Source organism: Podarcis raffonei, chromosome 3 (genome assembly GCF_027172205.1).
Source record: "Podarcis raffonei isolate rPodRaf1 chromosome 3, rPodRaf1.pri, whole genome shotgun sequence".
NCBI classification, from domain to species: domain Eukaryota; kingdom Metazoa; phylum Chordata; class Lepidosauria; order Squamata; family Lacertidae; genus Podarcis; species Podarcis raffonei.
The window spans coordinates 122,279,084-122,301,036 of record NC_070604.1 but is presented as its reverse complement, the minus strand read 5'-3'; the positions used below and the strand labels follow the sequence as shown (position 1 = coordinate 122,301,036).

Here is a 21,953-nt window from a genome sequence, read left to right as displayed (position 1 = left end):
CTCCTGCCCCTTTCTCTCTCTCTCTCCTCCAACTGACCTGCTTCCTTGGGCAGCTGTACACAGAAGGATGTTTTACAAACAGGAATTGAGCAGAGCTGAAAAAGCTAGGGGACATACCTTGCAACATTTCTCCCTCTGATGAAAATAAGGACGTACTATTGAATAATAATAATAATAATATTCACCCATATGACTGGTTGCCCCAGCCTCCCTGGCTCAACTATATATATAAAAACATTGCAACACATTAAGCATTTATAAACTTCCCTATACAGGAATTGCCTTCAGGCAGCTCACTCTCAAACTCCACACCCTCCAACATTTCTTTGATGGAAATGGGAACGTCCTTAGGAAAAGTGGGACATTCTGAGATCAAATCAGCAACTGGGGGAGCTTCTGTAAGTCCAGGACTGTTCCTGGAACATGGGGACTCTTGGACGCTTGGAGGGGCATGGAGGAAGAAGAAGGGGGCGATGAAGGAGAAGCGGGGAATGGAGGGCGTTGGGGACAGGACCAGCCCAAGACCTTTGAGCCCCTGAAGCAAACCACAAAATGGAAAGAAGGAATGAGTTAAAATCTACATTATCATGGGGGGTGATATCATCAACACCTCCGAGTCTCGAAAATGCATTTCTTAGAGGATGAATCTGATGCCCCTGTGGATCCTGCCAACTGCGGTGGGCACTGCCCCTTGCCTCATGAGTGGGCTGGCCCACCTGTTGATCTCTGTCCAGCGTGGCAGGGAAGGAAGAGACAGGGAGGATGGGAAGCTGATCTGAGGGGAAGGAAGGCGATGAGTGGGGGGTAGCGTGGACCACACAGCAAGGTTTCCCCCAGGCTTCTAGGCAAGGCATGCATATCCCCCAACAGTTCTCCAGTTAAAAGACGGGTGTCCTTTTCCATCATCACCATCATGATGTATATTATTTATAACCCACCCATTGAGCTGGGTTGCTCCAGCCACTCTGGGCAGCTTCCAAGATGTAGAAAACCCTGATGCTCCTCTGCTCTTGCTTGCAAGCGAGTTGGCATCCTGCTCCACATGCGCAACCTGTGAGGTGTTGTCACATGAAGGCTTAGGCAAAAAGGTTGCTCATCTCATTGTGGACCAGGGACTTCCCTTCATTCCTTCCAATTCTTGGGGTCCTGAGGGTTAGAATCTAGACTAGGAGCTTCGCTGGCCACTGGAGTGTCCTCATCAGCATCTCAAAAGAATAAGGCAGGTGGGAAGAGCTGCAACTAAGAGGGATGCTACAGGCTAATAGGTGAGCCATTGCACCATCCTCATCCCCTAGCTGATAAGCAGGAGAACAGTGGTATTGTTGTTGTTGTTGTTGTTGTTGTTGTTGTTGTTGTTAACAATTAGATTTCTATACAACCCTTCATCTGAGGACCGCAGCACAGTTCAAAATACTAAAACATCAAAATACATACCATATTAACAAAGTAAACAATAACACCCCAAACATAGTTTAAAAGACAATAGATTTTTTCATTAGCTGAAGGCTTGGGAGAAGAGGAATGTATTTCCCTGGTGCCTAAATGAGCAGAATTAGCATTCTGGGGAAGAGCATTCCACAAACAGGGAGCCAAAACAGAAAAGACCTCATCTCGCAGTGCCGCCCTCTGGACATTTTGTGAAGGAGGCACATGAAGAAGGGCTTCTGGTGATGATCTCAGGGTCCAGGTCAGTTCATATGGGGAGATGCTGTCCTTGAGATTTTGTGGTCCTGAGCCCATGAGGTGTGTGAGAGCTGAGTTGGAAGCAGCCTGGAAGCTGGAGACACAGGACTGCCTTCAGATGCCTTCTAAAGGGTGTAATATTTCTTAACTCCTTAACTCGGAGGTCGCATAACTGCATCCCCTCCAGCTTTTCTCCGATGAACAAAGAGACATGCTAAGGAAAGAGCAAAGTTCTACCCTGATTTTGGGACCTCTCGTGCTTGCTAGTGAAATGGCCCCCTGATCCAGATCAGCAAACTGCAGGGTGTGGACCTCTGGGGCCTTGGTGTGGACCTCTTGGGCACATGATTTTGAGGGGGCATGAGCCAGATGCCCCCATGCAAGGATCCCCACCTTGCCTGCTCCTGGGCCTCTCTGCCCACTGGAGCCCAGCCTGGCCTTGCTGCCAGGACCCTGACCCCATGCTGAATGGCCACCCAGTCAGTGTTTTGGGGGGGCGATGCACCTGCCAGGAGCAGCCATGGCTGGGCAGGCTACCCGCATGTGGGCAGGTGAGGAGGTAGCACAGCACGGTCCTGTGAACCCTCGGTGCCCCATGCCTGCCCAGCAGCGATGGTGTCTAGAGTTGGGCTAGTGGGAAGTGTTTTGTTCACCCTCTGCCCCCAGGCCCTGGTCCCGCCTGCAGAGCACCCCCCCCCAAGGGAACTCAAAAGATGCCATGCCACTGTGAGCAGAGAGCAAAACACAAACCAACAGATTCACTTTCTGAGTTGTTCAACAGTGGAACAGAGCCCTTCAGAAGGTGCTGGATTCTCCTTTGCAGGGAGATTTTGAGCAGAGGTTGGATGGGCACCTGTCAGGGAGGCTATAGCTGTGATGCCGGCATTGCAGGAAGGTGGACTTGATGATCCTTGGTGTCCCTTCTGTGAACCTATGATTCTGTGGTCTTTGGCTGGTCCTTGGCACATGCCCCTCAGGGCTTGCCACATCCAACTTGCAAAGGACGGTTGGCACCCCACAAGATTTCAACAGTCCTCCAGCCACCTATAAGTAGAGGGACCTTTCCTTCCCCAGTCAATTGCTCTTCCACTTGGCTTCTGGTACCTCCAGGATTCCCACCAACCTCCAGCCATGAAGATCTTCTGCCTCCTCTCTGTGGCCGTCCTCCTCTTGATGCTGCTGGCTCCAGGTATGGCCTTCTTCTCAGATGCTTCTCTGAGCAGCCCCACAGCTCTCAGCTTTATTGTCAGCCACTTGCTGTGACTCCCAAAGAGGTGGGATCTTGCCCCTCTGTCTTCCTGGAGAATATCCCAGATGGGCTTCAGGTGGACCCTGGGAGAGGAGGGTGCTGGACTCGATGGGCCCCCTTTGGCTAGATCCACCAGCCAGTCTCTTCTTATTACCTCATTTATGTGATCCATGGAAGCTCTTGCTTTCAAATCTGCAATAATGCACTTCAGTAAACTCAGCTTTGCGGTGGACAAAAGAACGGGCCAGTTTCCTGGGCAAGGGGGCTTCTCTCTCCCAGTTTGCCAGTGGCCGCCCAGGGAAGCCAGTGACTCTGACACAGCCTTCCCTATCACCTTGGCTCAGACCCTGTCCTGAAGGTGCAGGGAGGCAGCAGAAGGGACTGGCTCTCTGCTCCAGCCCTGCATTCTTCCTGCACCAGATTTCCCCAACCTGGTGCCCTCTGGTTGTCCAAGCCAGCAGGGCCATGGTGGAAGAAGTTGTGGAAGGTGTGGAAGGACAGTCCTGAGAGACAGAGCCTTCAATGTCTTCTTTTTCTTCCTCCAGATTTCACCAGAGCCCAAGGTAATTGCAGACCGAGATGTCAATGGCAGAGAGGGGTACTGCGAATTGGTAGGTGCCGGCCACCCCAAAGGCCAATATTCCGGTGTCCTCCCTGGGTGTGTTGCCGTTAAGGTGAGTTAAATCAAATCTTAGTTTTCCTCGAAAATTTGTCAGCGGTGTATCATGACCCCAAATGCATGTGACTCATCTCTCTGCCCCCCCCACTCCACTTCTCTCTTAATCTTTACATTCACTGTGAGATGGAACAATATTAGTGTGTGCACAGGGAATTGACAACCCTGTCCTCTTCCCTTGCTGCCCCCATGAAAGCTCTCTGACCCCTCAGCCACAACTCCCCTTAGCCTCCCTTGGCTGAAAGAACAGCTCTTCCTGGTGTGAGAGGGTGGGGGCTCAGTCACTGACCCTCCTCAAATAGCAAAGGAAACCTGTGTGAAACATCCCTGTGAAGGTGGTTATTGAATCACAGAATTGCAGAGTTGGAAGGGAAAAAGTTCAATGCACACCAATGCACAGCAACACAATGATCTCCTCAAATGTGTCCTCTCCTGGGGTTGCTGTTCATATAAGGAAGAAGAAGGAAAAGGAAATACATTAGAAAAAAAGTGTGTGTGGCAGCCAAGCCCTGCTCAACTCCCCCCACATACATACTGGAAATGTCCAGAACTCTCTCTTACAATCACAGAATAGAAATGTAGTGTTGGGAGGGACTGAAGGGGTCATCTAGTCCAACCCACTGCAAAACAGACCCTCTGTGTGCAATTTGAACTCCGACAACAGCAGCTCTTCTGCTTCCCAGTTGGAGTCACTGGTTGGGGTTTTCAGAGCCACCACCAGCAAAGTTTTTAATAGTGTTTCCTCCTCTCACAGGAGGGGGTTAACTCTGCAGATCTCTGGTGCAAGACCTCTGGTGAAAGGAAGACCACCCTGCTCTCCTCTGACGTGCAGCTGCCTCGACTGCACCCCCATCTCTGCTGGGGAAGAAACCGCTTTGCTTGATGCTGCTGAAGGCGATGCCGGGAAGGAGTCAAGAGGGAGCCATCCTGTCTGCCTGTCTACTCATGAGTAAGCCCCACTGTGGCCAGTGGGGCCTGACTCCTTAGTAAGTGGGCTTGGGATTGGAGATTGGATTTGGTTTGCCTGTGAAAATGCTTTAGCTTCTTCTTTTTAATAAATGCAAGCATTGGAAACCTTTGTGTTGGTTCATGGTGTGAAAACGTGTGCTGGGTTGAGGGTATTTTTTTTTTTTGGTCAGGCTGTCAGACTCTCTCTCTCTCTCTCTCTCTCTCTCTCTCTCTCTCTCTCTCTGTGCCAATCAGTAGTGCCATCCAGGCTTTGTGGTTCTTTTCCAAACATGGCTTTGCACAAGGGCATTTCTCACATTGTAGGCCCCCACCTCTCCCAGGGGTCTCCCTGCCCCTCCTCCTGCCCCTTTCTCTCTCTCTCTCTCCTCCAACTGACCTGCTTCCTTGGGCAGCTGCACAGAGAAGGATGTTTCACAAACAGGAATTGAGCAGAGCTGGAAAAGCTAGGAGACATACCTGCAACATTTCTGCCATGAAAATATTGATGTTCTATTCAATAGTAGTAGTAGTAGTAGTAGTAGTAGTAGTAGTAGTAATAATAATAATAATAATAATAATAATAATAATAATAATAATACTCCACCCATCTGACTAGGTTGCCCCGGCCACTCTGTGTGGCTCACATATATATACAAAAACATCACAACACATTAAACATTAAAGAACCTCCCTATACAGGACTGCCTTCCAATGAGTCAGGGGTCAAATAACTCCACACCCTCCAACATTTCTCTGATGGAAATGGGGATGGTTTTAGGAAAAGTGGGACATTCTTATATCAAGTCAGATCAACGTGGACAGCTTCTTTAAATCCAGGTCTGTCTCTGGAAGATGGGGACACTTGGAGGGTTGGAGGGGCATAGAGAAAGAAGACGGGGGCCATGAAGGAGAGGAGGGGAAGGGAGAGCCTTGGGTACAGGACCAGCCCAAGACATTTGAGCCCCTGAGGCAAACCACAAAATGGTGCTTTCCAGCCCCTACCCAGGGAAGAAGGGGTGAGTTGAAATCTACATTAGGATCAAGGGGGAGGATATCAGCAACGCCTCCAAGCTGCCAAGATGCATTTCTTCGAGGATGAAACTGATGCCCCTGTGGATCCTGCCACCCGAGGTGGGCACTGCCCCTTGCCTCATGAGTGGGCTGGCCCACCTGTTGATCTCTGCAGGGAAGGAAGGGACAGAGAGGTTGGGAAGCAGAGCTGGGGGGAAGTAAAGCAATGGGTGGGGGACACCGTGAGGTTTCCCCCAGGCTTCTAGGCAAGGCATGCATACCCTCCAAGATTTCTCCAGTGAAAAGAGGGATGTTCTGTTCCTTCATCATCTTCATCATCACCCTGTTATTATTTATAACTCAGCCTTTGGACTGGGTTGTTCCAGCCACTCTGGGCGGCTTCCAACATATAGAAAAACATAATAAAACAGCAAACTTTTTTTTAAAAAATCCCCATACAGGACTGCCTTCAGATGCCTTCTAAAGGGTGTAGTATTTCTTAACTCCTTGGCTCGGAGGTCTGCATCCCCTCCAACCTTTCTCGGATGAACATGCAAAGAGTTCTACCCTGATGGTGGGACCTCTCCTGTTTGCTAGTGAAATGGACCCCTGATCCACATCAGCAAACTGCAGGGTGTGGACCTCTGGGGCCTTGGTCCCAGGGTCCTCATATTCTTAAGGAACCCTCGTGTGTGCTAATTGCCACCTTTCTCCTGCTCCCAATCAGTGGGGATGAACAGGGTTCTAGGTGGGCTCAGCATAACACCAAGGGATCAATCCCAATATCCTCTACAAGGCAATCCTTTTACGGTGGAGTATAAATATCTATTTAGGGCATTGCCCAAAAGGAAGTGGGTGACACCTGACCCACAGACACCTGTCTGATGATGGTGTGATAGTGTTGTCCACCCCCTCTCACATCTACCAACATTCATCCAGCATTGGCTTTGAAAGCCTTTGCAGGACTTGGGAGGTACGGTGGATTCCACATGGAGTTTTGACCTCAATGTCTTGCTTCTCGGCTCCTCCTGACGTGTCCTTTGAGCCATCCAACCTCTGCCTTTCACCTTCCGCAGCCAAGTCATGAAAAGAGGAGGCACAGCATGCGTAGCCCAGAATGGAATCAGAGATCCGAAAGGTACAACCCCAAACTGCTCTTGAGTGGAGCCCTGGACCTCTGCCCCCAATCCAACCCTGATGGCATCTCTCCTCTTGCTTGCAAGCGAGTTGTCGCATGTAGCTCCACATCAGAAACCTGAAGGGTTTTGACCCTTGGGATTTGGCAAAAAGGTTATTCATATTGTGGGTTGGAGCGTGCCCTGAGTTCCTTCTCATTCATGGGGTTCTGTACCTATGGAGGGTTAGAATCCAAGAGAGAAGGTTGCTGAACTGGTCAGACAGGGGGTTCTTTTGTAAGGCAACGACTCTGGCTGGCTAGTTGAGTGTCCTCATGAGCATCTAAAAAAATGAGCCAGGTTGCAAGAGCAGCAAATCAGTGAAGGGGTCTTTCAGAGTAACGGGTGGGCCTTTCCTCCACCCCCAACCCCCAGAAGCCTAGTGTTGCCCCTCTCCAGACCTCTCACCCAGGAGGCGCATAAAAAAGGGCCTCAGATTATGATCTCAGGATCCAGGTTGGTACATATGGGGAGAAGAGGCGTTGGAGGTAGAGAGGTCCTGAGCCAGTTTGAGAGTTTTGCAGGTGTTAATGCATTGAAGTCTTGCATTTTATGCTCATACTGTCTATATGTGTAAATAACTCCAGATATCTTAAAGACAGAACAGCCTCCACTGACCTTCATTCCAAGGAGACCAAACTCTAAGCAAACACTGAAACCCCTGGATTTTCTCACCGCTCAGAGATTTGGCTGCTGCATAAGAAAATTTTCAGGGAACCTGAAATGTGTTATTTGCAGCTTTTCTCCAGCTCCATCCCTGAATCTGTTTGCATGGAAAGGGATGTCTTTGGTATTGCTGCTCTCCACTCCCACCCACTGTCCCCCAATATCACCTTCTGATCCGGGCTCATTCCCAAGTTCACTGTGCTGCATCTGGCAGTTGCTTCACCCAACTTTGCTGCCTGTGGGCATCTGATGGAGCAACGTTTATCCGTTAACTTGTAGCAAGACCAGGTGGGGAAATGGGACTTAGCCCTGTGACCACAGGTTCCCCACCTTGCCTGCTGGGTTTGAACTTCGGGCTCTTGGGAAAGGATGCTGAAGACATCTCCTGGGGCCCATCTCTGTGGAGATTGCAAAAGACCGGCAACTGCCTGCTAAATGTTACAGGCACAGCCCAGACCAACAGCTCCTGACTGGCACTGATACTTCTCCCCCATCTCCAAAATTAAATTAAAAAGCCTTGCCCTCACCTTTGGGTGCCCACTTTTTGTACTTCCCCCCATATATTCACTACAATGCACAGAAGTTTAAACCAGTGTCAGCTAGCAATATTAAAATGAAGCATCAAGGAAGCAACACAAACATATACATACGAATGGACAGCAAGACAGTGCTCAAAGAGTGTCCAGGAAAAGAGAAGGTTAAGGCTGCCTTTCCCTTGGAAAGATGGATCTGGAGAATGCTCAAGAGCATGGAAGGGCAACAGAATAGTTTGATGCGGCACTGATAGGGTTGTATCCAAGGCCACAGCCTTTCACTTGTGGATGGGAATCCCAGCTCTTCTCCCCTACAGACCCCACCCATTGCATCCTCAAAATCTATTCCAAGGTATTGGGCAATGTGGGATACAAGCCTCTAGATTAGCTTTGGCTGGTGCCCAAGGAGAGGAGAGGATGCAGGACTCAGTTGGTGAAGTTGGGGACAACCTGTTGAGATGGAGAGGGTGGTGAGCAAGCCCAAGCGGAAATGTTTCTATATGGATCTGCAGGACTGAGCCTGAGAAGAGCCCTGCAGCTGGGTGAGGCCAAAGGCCCTTCTAGTCTGGCCCCCAAGCAGGTGTGGTCTTGGAAGTGAGAGCAGAGTTGGAAGCAGCCTGGAAGCTGGAGACACATATTCCTGTTTATTGTGTTGGGGATCCAAAGCTGTGAGGAACTGAGGGGGTGATTTGGGGGGTCTTAATGCTGTGACCCCATCCACTTTATGCTCAGGCTCTCTCTCTATGTTTAAAACAAGCCCATATCTCCTAAAGACACCAAAGTCTCCGCTCAAAGAAATTGAAGTATGGGCAAACACTGAAGCCCCTGGGTTTTCCCCATACTCAGCAATTTGGGTGCAGTGTAACAATATTTTCAAGGAATTCTCACATGTGTTATTTGCCCCACTTCTCCAGCTCCATCCCTGAATCTGTCTGCATGGAAAGGGATCTCTTTGGCATTTTTGCTCCCCAATCCCATGCACTGTCGCCCGATATCACCTTCTGATCTGAGCTAATTCCCAATTTAATTTTTCTGAATCTGGCAGTTGCTTTAGCCAACTTTGCTGCCTGTGTGCATCTGATGGAGCAACACTTGTCCGTTAACTTGAAGCAAGACCAGGTGGGGAAATGGGACTTAGCCCTGTGACCACAGGTTCCCCACCTTGCCTGCTGGTTTTGAACTTCAGGCTCTTGGGAAAGGATGCTGAAGACATCTCCTGGGGCCCATCTCTGTGGAGATTGCAAAAGACCAGCAACTGGCTCCTAAATATCACTGGGCAGGACACAGCTCAGACCAACATCTCACAACTGCCCAAGCGGAAATGCTGGCACAAGAAATCAATCTGGAGTACTGTGGGCTGTAGCCCCGGGCACATGATTTTGAGGGGGCATGAGCCAGATGCCCCCATGCAAGGCTCCCCGCAGAGCCTGCTCCTGGGCATCTCTGCCCACTGGAGCCCAGCCTGGCCTTGCTGCCGGGACCTTGACCCCATGCTGAATGGCCACCCAGCCAGTGTTTGGGGGGAGCACCTGCCAGGAGCAGCCATCGCCAGGCATGATCCCCCCCTTGGTGTGGGAAGGTGAGGAGGGTGCACAGCACAGCCCTGTGAACCCTCGGTGCCCCATGCCAGCCTAGGAGTGATGGAGTCTAGATTTGGGCTAGTGGAAAGGGTTTTGTTCACCCTCTGCGCCCAGGCCCTGGTCCCGCCTGCAAACCCCCCCCCCCCAGGGGACATCAAAAGATGTTGTGCCACTGTGAGCAGACACAAACGAACAGATTCACTTTCTGAGTTGTTCAGCAGTGAAAGGGACCCCTTCAGAGCGTGCCTTCTTCCCCTTTGCTGGGAGATTTTGAGCAGCGGTTGAATGGGCAGCTGTCAGGGATGCTATAGCTGTGATGGACTTGATGACCCTTGGTGTCCTTTTTGTGAACCTATGATTCTGTGGTATTTGGCTCATCCTTGGCACATGAAGCTCAGAGCTTGCCACATCCATCCTGCAAACAACGGTTGGCATCCCACAAGATTTCATCAGTCCTCCAGTCACCTATAAGTAGAGGGACCTTTCCTTCCCCAGACAATTGCTCTTCCACTTGACTTCTGGTACATCCAGGATTCCCACCAACCTCCAGCCATGAAGATCTTCTGCCTCCTCTCTGTGGCCGTCCTCTTCTTGATGCTCCTGGCTCCAGGTATGGCCTTCTTCTCAGATGCTTCTTCTCTGAGCAGCTTCACAGCTTTATTCCTTTTATTCAATTTAAACCTGCCTCTGAACATCACTTGCTCTGACTCCCAAAGACGTGGGATCTTGCCCCTCTGTCCTCCTGGAGAATATCCCAAATGGTGGCTTCAGGTTGGACCCTGGGAGAAGAGGATGCTGGACTCGATGGGCCCCCTTTGGCTAGATCCACCAGCCAGTCTCTTCTTATTACCTCATTTATAACATCCATGGAAGCTCTTGCTTTCAAATTTGCAATAATGCGCTTCAGTAAACTCAGCTTTGCAATGGACAAAAGAATGGGACAGTTTCCTGGGCAAGGGGGCATCTCTCTCCCAGTTTGCCAGTGGCCGCCCAGGGAAGCCAATGACTCTGACGCAGCCTTCCCTACCACCCTGGCTCAGACCCTGTCCTGAAGGTGCAGGGAGGCAGCAGAAGGGACTGACTCTCTGCTCCAGCCCTGCATTCTTCCTGCACCAGCTTTCCCCAACCTGGTGCCCTCTGGGTGTCCAAGCCAGCAGGGCCACTGTGGAAGAAGTTATGGAAGGTGTAGAAGGACAGTCCTGTGCGACAGAGCCGTCAATGTCTTAGAATCATAGAATCATAGAATCATAGAGTTGGAAGAGACCACAAGGGCCATCGAGTCCAACCCCCTGCCAAGCAGGAAACACCATCAGAGCACGTCTTCTTATTCTTCCTTCAGATTTCACCAGAGCCCAAGGTTATTGCATTCAGAGATGTCGACGGCAGAATGGGATACTGCAATTTAGTAGGTGTCGGCCGCCCCAAAACACACTTTTTAGGTGTGGTCGCCAATGGTGTTGCCGTAGAGGTGAGTTAAATCAAATCTTAGTTTTCCTCAAACATTAATTGTGTTTCATGACTCCAAATGCATGTGACACATCTCTCTCCCCCCTCCACTCCACTTCTCTCTTAATCTTTACATCCACTGTGAGTTGGAAGAATATTAGTGTGCACTCTGGGGGGTGACAACCCTTTCCTCTCCCCTTGCCGTCCCAATGAAAGGTCCCCAACCCTCTCAGCCACAACTCCCCTTAGCCTCCCTTGGCTCAAAGAACAGCTCTTCATGGCATGAGAGGGTGGGGGCTCAATCACTGACCCTCCTCAAATAGCAAAGGCAACCTGTGTGAAACATCCCTGTGAACGTGGTTATTGAATCACAGAATTGCAGAGTTGGAAGGGAAAGAGTTCAATGCACAGCAACACGATGATCTGCTCAAATGTGTCCTCTCCTGGGGTTGCTGTTCGCATAAAGAAGAAGAAGGAAAAAGAACCACATTAGAAAAAAAGTGTGTATGGCAGCCAAGCCCCGCTCAAATCCACCCAAGTGCATACAAGAAATGCTCAGAGGTCTCTCCTACAGCATAGAATAGAAATGTAGCGTTGGGAGGGACTGAAGGGGTCATCTAGTCCAACCCTCTGCAAAACAGACCCTCTGTGTGCAATTGAAACTCTGACAACAGTTGGAGTCACTGGTTTGGGTTTTCAGAACCACCACCAACACCCGTTTTAATAGTGTTTTCTCTCACAGGATGGCAGTTCTGAAGATCTCTGGTGCAAGACCTCTGGTGAAAGGAAGACCACCCTGCTCTCCTCTGACGTGCAGCTGCCTCGACTGCACCCCCATCTCTGCTGGGGAAGAAACCGCTTTGCTTGATGCTGCTGAAGACGATGCTGGGAAGGAGTCAAGAGGGAGCCATCTTGTCTGCCTGTCTACTCATGAGTAAGCCCACTGGGGCCAGTGGGGCCTGACTCCTTAGTAAGTGGGCTCGGGATTGGAGCTTGGATTTGGTTTGCCTGCAAAAATGCTTTAGCTTCTTCTTTTTAATAAATGCAAGCATTGGAAACCTTTGTGTTGGTTCATGTTGTGAAAACGTTTGCTGGGTTGAGGGGACTTTTTTGGTCAGGCTCTCAGACCCTTTCTCTCTCTCTCTCTCTCTCTCTCTCTCTCTCTCTCTCTCTCTCTCTCTCTATCTGTCAGTCAGTGGTGCCATCCAGGCTTTGTGGTTCTTTTCCAAACATGGCTTTGCACAAGGGCATATCTCACATTGTAGGCCCCCACCTCTCCCAGGGGTCTCCCTGCCCCTCCTCCTGCCCCTTTCTCTGTCTCTCTCCTCCAACTGTCCTGCTTCCTTGGGCAGCTGCACACAGAAGGATGTCTCACAAACAGGAATTGAGCAGAGCTGGAAAAAACCTAGGGGACATACCCTGCAACATTTCTGCCATGAAAATAGGGACATTCTATTCAGTAGTAGTAGTAGTAGTAATACTCCACCCATCTGACTAGGTACCCCAGCCACTCTGTGTGGCTCAAATATATATACAAAAACATCATAAGACATTAAACATTAAAGAACCTCCCTATACAGGATTGCCTTCCGATGGCTCAAGGGTCACATAACTCCACACCCTCCAAAATTTCTCTGATGGAAACGGGGAGGCCCTTAGGAAAAGTGGAACATTCTGAGATCAAGTCAGTTCAACTTGGGCAGCTTCTTTAAATCCAGGACTGTCCCTGGAACATGGGGACACTTGGAGGGTGTGGACAGGACCAGCCCAAGACATTTGAGCCCCTGAGGCAAACCACACAATGGTGCTTTCCAGCCCCTACCCAGGGAAGAAGGGGTGAGTTGAAATCTACATTAGGATCAAGGGGGAGGATATCAGCAACGCCTCCAAGCTGCCAAGATGCATTTCTTCGAGGATGAAACTGATGCCCCTGTGGATCCTGCCACCCGAGGTGGGCACTGCCCCTTGCCTCATGAGTGGGCTGGCCCACCTGATGATCTTTGTCCTGTGTGGCAGGGAAGGAAGAGACAGGGAGGGTGGGGAGCTGATCTGAGGGGAAGGAAGGCGATGAGTGGGGGGCAGCGTGGACCACACAGCAAGGTTTCCCCGAGGCTTCTAGGCAAGGCATGCAGACCCCCCAACAGTTCTCCAGTTAAAAGAGGGGTGTCCTGTTCCATCATCATTATGATGTATATTCTTTATAACCCACCCATTGGACTGGGTTTCTCCACCACTCTGGGCGGCTTCCAACATATATAAAAACAGAATAAAAGAGCAAACATTTTTTGAAAAAAACACCCCTATACAGGACTGCCTTCAGATGCCTTCCAAAGGGTGTAATATATCTTATCTCCTTGGCTCGGAGGTCGCATAACTTCATAGCCTCCAACATTCCTCCAGTGGACATGCAAGAAGAAACGAGCAACATTTCTGGGATCAAGTGAGAAACTGGGATGGTTTCTGTAAATGCAGGACTGTGCCTGGAAAATAGGGAGACTTGTAGGCATGGACATAGCCAGTGGGGGCAGGGGGCGGTTCCCCCACCCCAGATCAAGGAAAACAATGGAAATACTTATCTAACTGCCCCCCCAAGAAAAGTTCTTTCCTTCCAACAAAGTCTTGGCTCCACACCCACAAACATTAATCCTGGCTACACGCATGTTTGGGGGGGGGGTCTGGGGATGCTGCAGAGGATCCTGCTCACTCTGGGACATGGTTTCCCTGCTCACACTCTGAGTAGGTGTATTATTGCATTTTCACAACCTGCTAGAAACAGAAGGAATACAGGAGGCCCACACACGACGACAACAACAACAACAACAACAATCACTCTTCTCTTCCTTTTTTTTTAGTTTTTTTATTTTCAATGCAGAATCATAACAAAAATTACAAACATTGAATCCAAAATAATACTATCCAGACAAAAATCCCGGGAACATATAGAAAAAAAAACAGAAAAGGAAAAGGGGGAAAAAAAGCAAAGGAAACGAAACTAAAGTAAACAAAAACAAAAAAGCACACATCTACAGAACAAAACCATATCATTACGTACATAAACACAAATTGACTTCCTTCCTTTGTTCTAAGACCTCAAAAAATTTACTCTTACTGTGTTGTTGTGTCTAATTAGATTACTTCCATCTTTGTGCTTTTTTACACCATTTTTCTTATTCTTTAACCCTGTAAAGCATCATTCATTACATACCAATATACTAACTCCAGAACAATGTTTTTTCATATAGTCCTTAGTACAACCCCATTCTTTTACACTCTTCTCTTCCTTATCAGCTAGGGGATGAGGATGGTGGAATGGCTCACCTATTACTGCAGAGGAGCCCTTCACATCGTTGCAGCTCTTCCCACCTGCCTTATTCTTTTGAGGCTCTGATGAGGACACCCCAGTGCGCTCTCCTCTTGCTTGCAAGCAACTTGGCACATCAGTAACCTGTGGGGTGTTGACACCTGGAGGCTTAGGCAAAAAGGTTACTCATCTTGTTGTTGAACAGGGAGTTCCCTTCATCCCTTCCAATTCTTGGGGTCCTGAGGGTTAGAATCTTGACTAGGAGCTTCGCTGGCCACTGGAGTGTCCTCATCAGCATCTCAAAAGAATAAGGCAGGTGGGAAGAGCTGCAACTAAGAGGGATGCTACAGGCTAATACGTGAGCCATTGCACCATCCTTATCCGCTGGCTGATAAGCAGGAGAACAGTGTTGTTGTTGTTGTCATGTCAATTAGATTTCTAGATAACCCTTCAGCCAGCATGCTGTTGAGAGCCAGCATAGTGTAGTGGTTAAGAGCGGTGGACTCGTAATCTGGTGAACCGGGTTCGCTTCCCCGCTCCTCCACATGCAGCTGCTGGGTGACCTTGGGCCAGTCACACTTCTCTGAAGTCTCTCAGCCTCACTCACCTCACAGAGTGTTTTTTTGTGGGGCAGGAAGGGAAAGGAGATTGTTAGCTTCTTTGAGGCTCATTAGGGGGAGTGAAAGGTGGGATATCAAGTCCAAGCTGTTCTTCATCTTCTTCATTTGAGGACCACAGCTCAGTTAAGAGTTCAAAAACTGCAAAATACATATCTTATTAACAAACCAAAAAATAACACTCCATATATGTAAAAGACCATAGATTTTTTCATTAGCACAAGGCCTGGGAGAAGAGGAATTTGCCTGGCACCTAAAGGAGCAGAATGAGACTCTCGGGGAAGAGTATTCCACAAAGAGGGAGCCACCACAGAAAAGACCTCTTCTTGCAGTGCCGCCCTATAGACCTCTCGAGAAGGGGGCACATGAAGAAGGGCTTCGGATGATGCTCTCAGGGTCCAGGTCAGTTCATATGGGGAGAGGCCGTCCTTGAGATTCTGTGGTCCTCAACCCATGTGGAGTTTGAGAGCTGAGTTGGAAGCAGCCTGGAAGCTGGAGACACAGATTCCTGTTTCCTGAGGAGGGGATCCAAAGCTGTGAGGAGCTGAGAAGGATGATTTGGGGGGTGTTAATGCTGTGACCCCATCCACTTTATCCTCAGGCTCTCTCTCTATGTTTAAAACAAACCTATATCTCCTAAAGACACCAAAGTCTCCACTCACCTTCAAGGAAACAGAACTCTTGGCAAACACTGAAATTCCTGGGTTTTCTCCATGCTCAGCAATTTGGGTGCAGTGTAACAATTGTTTTGAAGGAATCCTCACATGTGTTATTTGCCCCATTTCTCCAGCTCCATCTCTGAATCTGTTTGCATAGAAAGGGATGTCTTTGACTATGCTGCTCTCCACTCCCACCCACTGCCCCCCCAATATCGCCTTCTGATCTGGGCTAATTCCAAATTTCCCTGGGCTGCATCTGGCAGTTGCTTCACCCAACTTTGCTGCCAGTGGGCATCCGATGGAGCAACGCTTGTCCGTTAACTTGAAGCAAGACCAGGTGGGGAAATGGGACTTAGCCCTGTGACCACAGGTTCCCCACCTTGCCTGCTGGGTTTGAACTTCGGGCTCTTGGGAAAGGATGCTGAAGACATCTCCTGGGGCCCATCTCTGTGGAGATTGCAAAAGACCAGCAACTGCCTGCTAAATGTTACAGGCTCAGCCCAGACCAACAGCTCACGACTGGCACTGATACTTCTCCCCTTTCTCCAAAATTAAACAGAAAAGCCTTGTCCTCACTTTGGGTCCCACTTTTTGTAGCTCCCCCCATATATTTACAACAATGCACAGAATTTTTACTCAGTGTTAGCCTGAAATATTAAAACGAGATATAAAGCAAGCAACACAAATACCATAAAAACAGCACAACACACAAACACACACTCACAAATAGACAGCAGGGCAGTGCTCAAAGTCTGTCCAGGAAAAGACAAGGTTAAGGCTGCCTTTCCCATGGAAAGATGGATCTGGAGAATGTTCAAGAGCATGAAAGGGCAACATAAAGGTTTGGTGAAGCATTGATGGGGTTGTATCCAAGGCCACAGACTTCCACTTGTGGATGGGAATAAATGCTCTTCTCCCCTGCAGACCCCACCCTATTGCATCCTCAAAATCTATTCCAAGGTATTGGACAATGTGGGATAATAGCCTTCAGATCAGCTTTTGGTGGTGCCTAGGGAGAGGAGAGGATGCAGAACTCAGTTGGTGAAGTTGGGGACACCCTGTTGAGTTGGAAAGGGTGGTGAGCAAGCCCAAGCGGAAATGTTTTCAAAAGATTCTCAGAACTGAGCCTGAGAAGAGCCCTGCAGCTGGGTGAGGCCAAAGGAAGTAGCTGGGCCCCCAAGCAGGTGTGGTGTTGTGAGATTACCTGGCTCTTGGGCTCTTGGACTGCATGAGAACACCTCCATAAGGGCTGGACTGTTTCCCCAAAGAATGTTTTGTACCTCAGCTGCATGTACTTTCTGCAACTATGGATGATTTGGAACAGAGCTGTCCTTCCAAGTCTTCTCCTTCCATGAATTCCGCAAGGCAGTTCAATCAAGTAATGTCCACCAAAACGCATAAAGTGGTGTAATATGTATCAATATGGGTGAAAATAGCATGAAAGAATAGGGGAGGGGAGCCTTGCTGCCAGGACCCTGGCCCCATGCTGAATGGCTGCCCAGCCAGTGTTGGGGGGGTGCACCTGCCAGGAGCAGCCATGGCCAGGCAGGCTCCCCCCTTGGTGTGGGAAGGTGAGGAGGCAGCACAGCACGGCCCTGTGAACCTCCGGTGCCCCATGCCTGCCCAGCAGTGAGTTGGGCTAGTGGGAAGTGTTTTGTTCACCCTCTTCTCCCAGGCCCTGGTCCCACCTGCAGTGTGCCCTCCCCCCCCCAAATCAAAAGATGCCATGCCACTGTGAGCAGAGAGCAAAACACACACCAACAGATTCACTTTCTGAGTTGTACAACAGTGGAACAGAGCCCATCAGAAGGTGCCTGATTCTCCTTTGCAGGAGGTTGGATGGGCACCTGTCAGGGATGCTACAGCTGTGATGGGGTTGGACTTGATGAACCTATGATTCTGTGGTCTCTGGCTGGTCCTTGACACATGACACTCAGAGCTTGCCACATCCATCCTGCAAACAACGGTTGGCATCCCACAAGATTTCATCAGTTCTCCAGCCACCTATAAGTAGAGGGACCTTTCCTTCCCCAGACAATTGCTCTTCCACTTGGCTTCTGGTACCTCCAGGATTCCCACCAACCTCCAGTCATGAAGATCTTCTGCCTCCTCTCTGTTGCCCTCCTCCTCTTGATGCTCCTGGCTCCAGGTATGGCCTTCTTCTCAGATGCTTCTTCTCTGAGTAGCTTCACAGCTCTCTGCTGTATTCAATTTAAACTTGCCTCTGAACATCACTTGCTCTGACTCCCAAAGAGGTGGGATCTTGCCCCTCTGTCTTCCTTTAGAATATCCCAAATGGGGCTTCAGGTGGACCCTGGGAGAAGAGGATGCTCCACTCAATTCGCCCCTTTAACCAGATCCATCAGTCAAGCTCTTCTCATTACCTTATTTATATGAATGACTCTGACACAGCCTTCCCAACCATCTTGGCTCAGACCCTGTCCTGGAGGTGCAGGGAGGCAGCAGAAGGGACTGGTTCTCTGCTCCAGCCCTGCATTCTTCCTGCACCAGCTTTCCCCAACTTGGTGCCCTCCGGGTCTCCAAGCCTGTTGTGGAAGAAGTTGTGGAAGGTGTAGAAGGTCAGTCCTGAGCGACAGAGCCTTCAAAGTCTTCTTTTTCTTCCTCCAGATTTCACCAGAGCCCAATGTAATTGCCTTCCAAGATGTCGACAGCAGAGAGGGATACTGCGATTAAGGTGCCATCAGTCCGAACAGCGACTTTTTCGGTGTGGTCGCCAATGGTGTTGCCGTAGAGGTGAGTTAAATCAAATCTTAGTTTGTCTGGAAAATAAGTCAGTGGTGTCTCATGATCCCACATACATGAGACTCATCGCTCTTCCCCCCCCCCACTCCCTCTCTTAATCTTTATAGCCACTGTGAGGGGGAACAATATTAGTGTGCACACTGGGGGTTGTGACAACCCTGTCCTCTCCCCATGCTGTCCCCATGAAAGCTCTCTGACCCCTCAGCCACAACTCCTCTTAGCCTGGAAAGGAATGCCTCCATTGGATGAAAGAACAGCTCTTCCTGGTGTGAGAGGGTCACTGACCCTCCTCAAATAGCAAAGGCAACCTGCATTATTGTGCAGGAGATTATTGAATCACAGAATTGTAGAGTTGGAAGAGAAATTCCAATGGCTGGGAGGGAAAGGGTTAGATGCACACCAGCGCACATACAATGATCTTCTCAAATGTGTCCTCTTCTGGGCTTGTTGTTTGTAAAAAGAAGGAAAATGAACCACATTAGAAAAAAGGTGTGTATGGGATCCAAGCCCCACTCAAATTCCCCCAAGTGCATACATGAAATACCCAGAGGTTTCTCTTACAATCATAGAATTGAAATGTAGCTTTCGGAGGCACCAAGGCGTCATCTAGTCCAACCCTCTGCAAAACAGACCCTCTGTGTGCAGTTTGAACTCTGAAAACAGCAGCTCTTCTGCCTCCCAGTTGGAGTCACTGGTTTGGGTTTTCTGAACCACCACCAACACCCGTTTTAATAGTGTTTTCTCTCACAGGATGGTAGTTCTGCAGATCTCCGGTGCAAGACCTCTGGTGAAAGGAAGACCACCCTGCTCTCCTCTGACGTGCAGCTGCCTCGACTGCACCCCCATCTCTGCTGGGGAAGAAACCGCTTTGCTTGATGCTGCTGAAGGCTATGTTGGGAAGGAGTCAAGAGGGAGCCGTCCTGTCTGCCTGTCTACTCAGGAGTAAGCCCACTATGGCCAGTGGGGCCTGACTCCTTAGTAAGTGGGCTCGGGATTGGAGCTTGGGTTTGGTTTGTCTGCAAAAATGCTTTAGCTTTTTCTTTTTAATAAATGCAAGCATTGAAATCCTTTGTGTTGGTTCATGGTGTGAAAACGTGTGCTGGGTTGAGGGGACTTTTTTGGTCAGGCTCTCAGACCCTTTCTCTCTCTCTCTCTCTCTCTCTCTCTCTCTCTCTCTCCCAGTCAGTGGTGCCATCCAGGCTTTGTGGTTCTTTTCCAAACATGGTTTTGCACAAGGGCATTTCTCACATTGTAGGCCCCCACCTCTCCCAGGGGTCTCCCTGCCCCTCCTCCTGCCCCTTTCTCTGTCTCTCTCCTCCAACTGACCTGCTTCCTTGGGCAGCTGCAGAGAGATGGATGTCTCACAAACAGGAATTGAGCACAGCTGAAAAAGTTAGGGGACACACACACACACACACACACACACAACATTTAAAAACATCCCTATACAGGACTGCCTTCTGATGGCTCAAGGGTCACATAACTCCACACCTTCCAACATTTCTCTGATGGAAACGGGGAGACCCTTAGGAAAAGTGGAACATTCTGAGATCAAGTCAGATCAACTTGGAGAGCTTCTGTAAGTACAGGACTGTCCCTGGAAGATGGGGAGGGATGAAGAGGCATGGAGGAAGATGAAGGGGGTGATGAAGGAGAAGGGGGGAAGGGAGGGCCTTGTGGACAGGACCAGCCCAAGACATTTGAGCCCCTGAGGCAAACCACAAAATGGTGCTTTCCAGCCCCCAGCCAGCCCCCACCCAGGGAAGAAGGGGTGAGTTGAAATCTACATTAGGATCAAGAGGGAGGATATCAGCAATGCCTCTGAGTCGCCAAGATGCATTTCTTGGGGGCTGAATCTGATGCCCCTGTGGATCCTGGCACCCGAGGTGGGCACTGCCCCTTGCCTCATGAGTGGGCTGGCCCAGCACATTGATCTCTGTCCTGTGTGGCAGGGAAGGAAGAGACAGGGAGGATGGGAAGCAGAGCTGTGAAGAAGGAAGGCGATGGGTGGGGGCAGCTTGGCCCCCACAGCGAGATTTCCCCCAGGCTTCTAGGCAAGGCATGCATATCCCCCAACAGTTCTTCAGTTAAAAGAGGGACGTCCTTTTCCATCATCATCATTATGATGTATATGATTTATAACCCACCCATTGGACTGGGTTGCTCCAGCCACTCTGGGTGGCTTCCAAGATGTAGAAAACCCTGACGCTCCCTCTCCTCTCCTCTTCCTTGCAAGCGAGTTGGCATCCTGCTCCACATCCGCAGCCTGTGAGGTGTTGACACCTGCAAGCTTTGGCCAAAAGGTTGCTCATCTTGCTGTGGATCAGGGAGTGCCCTTCATCTCTTCCAATTCTTGGGGATCTGAACCCAGAGAGGGTTAGAATCTAAGAGAGGAGTTTCCTGAGCTGGTGAGACAACTTTCTTTGTAAGACTAGGACATTCGCTGGCCGCTGGAGTGTCCTCATCAGCATCTCAAAAGAATAAGGCAGGTGGGAAGAGCTGCAACTAAGAGGGATGCTACAGGCTATTTGGTGAGCCATTGCACCATCCTCATTCCCTAGCTCAGCCTTTCTCAACCTTGGGTCCCCAGATGTTTTTGGCCTACAACTCCCATCATCCCTGACCACTGGTCCTGTGAGCTAGGGATCATGGGAGTTGTAGGCCAAAAACATCTGGGGACCCAAGGTTGAGAACCACTGCCATAGCTGATAAGCAGGGCAACAGTGGTATTATTATTAATATTATTATTAACAATTAGATTTCTATGCAACCCTTCATCTGAGGACCGCAGCACAGTTCAAAATACTAAAACATCAAAATACATACCATATTAACAAAGTAAACAATAACACCCCAAATATAGTTTAAAAGACAATAGATTTTTTCATTAGCCAAAGGCTTGGGAGAAGAGCAATGTATTTCCCTGGCACCTAAACGAGTAGAATTATCCTTCTGGGGAAGAGCATCCACAAACAGGGAGCCAAAACAGAAAAGACCTCTTCTCGCAGTGCCGCCCTCCGGACATTTTGTGAAGGATGCCTATGAAGAAAGGCTTCTGATGATGATCTCAGGGTCCAGGTCAGTTCATATGGGGAGATGCTGTCCTTGAGATTTTGTGGTCCTGAGCCCATGAGGTGTGTGAGAGCCGAGTTGGAAGCAGCCTGGAAGCTGGAGGCACAGGACTGCCTTCAGATACCTTCTAAAGGGTGTAATATTTCTTAACTCCTTGGCTCGGAGGTCTGCATCCCCTCCAACCTTTCTCGGATGAACATGCGAAGAGTTCTACCCTGATGGTGGGACCTCTCCTGTTTGCTAGTAAAATGGCCCCCTGATCCACACCAGCAAACTGCAGGGTGTGGACCTCAGGGGCCTTGGTCCCAGGGTCCTCATATTCTTAAGGAATCCTTGTGTGTGCTAATTGCCACCTTTCCCCTGCTCCCAATCAGTGAGGATGAAAAGGGTTCTAGGTGGGCTCAGCATAACACCAAGGGATCAATCCCAATATCCTCTACAAGGCAATCCTTTTAAGGTGGAGTATATATATCTGTTTAGGGCATTGCCCAAAAGCAAGTGGGTGACACCTGACCTACAGGCAGTTGTGGGTCTGACAAGGGTGTGATAGTGATGTCCACCCCCTCTCACACCT

The 21,953-nt window shown here is 49.6% G+C and overlaps 1 long non-coding RNA gene across 4 annotated transcripts; it reads left to right on the top strand.

Annotated features, from left to right (window-relative positions):
- The first annotated feature begins 2,743 nt into the window (after positions 1–2,743).
- On the top strand, positions 2,744–19,335 carry LOC128411488 (uncharacterized). Of its 4 annotated transcripts, XR_008329828.1 has the most exons (4): positions 2,744–2,872; positions 3,478–3,606; positions 4,366–4,598; positions 11,943–12,025. It is a non-coding gene; the product is annotated as an uncharacterized LOC128411488 (long non-coding RNA). The 4 variants fall into 4 exon arrangements; XR_008329827.1 differs by lacking the exons at positions 4,366–4,598; positions 11,943–12,025 and adding an exon at positions 19,058–19,335 and having other exon boundaries at positions 2,747–2,872; XR_008329826.1 differs by lacking the exon at positions 11,943–12,025 and having other exon boundaries at positions 2,747–2,872; positions 4,366–4,682.
- Positions 19,336–21,953: the final 2,618 nt, after the last annotated feature.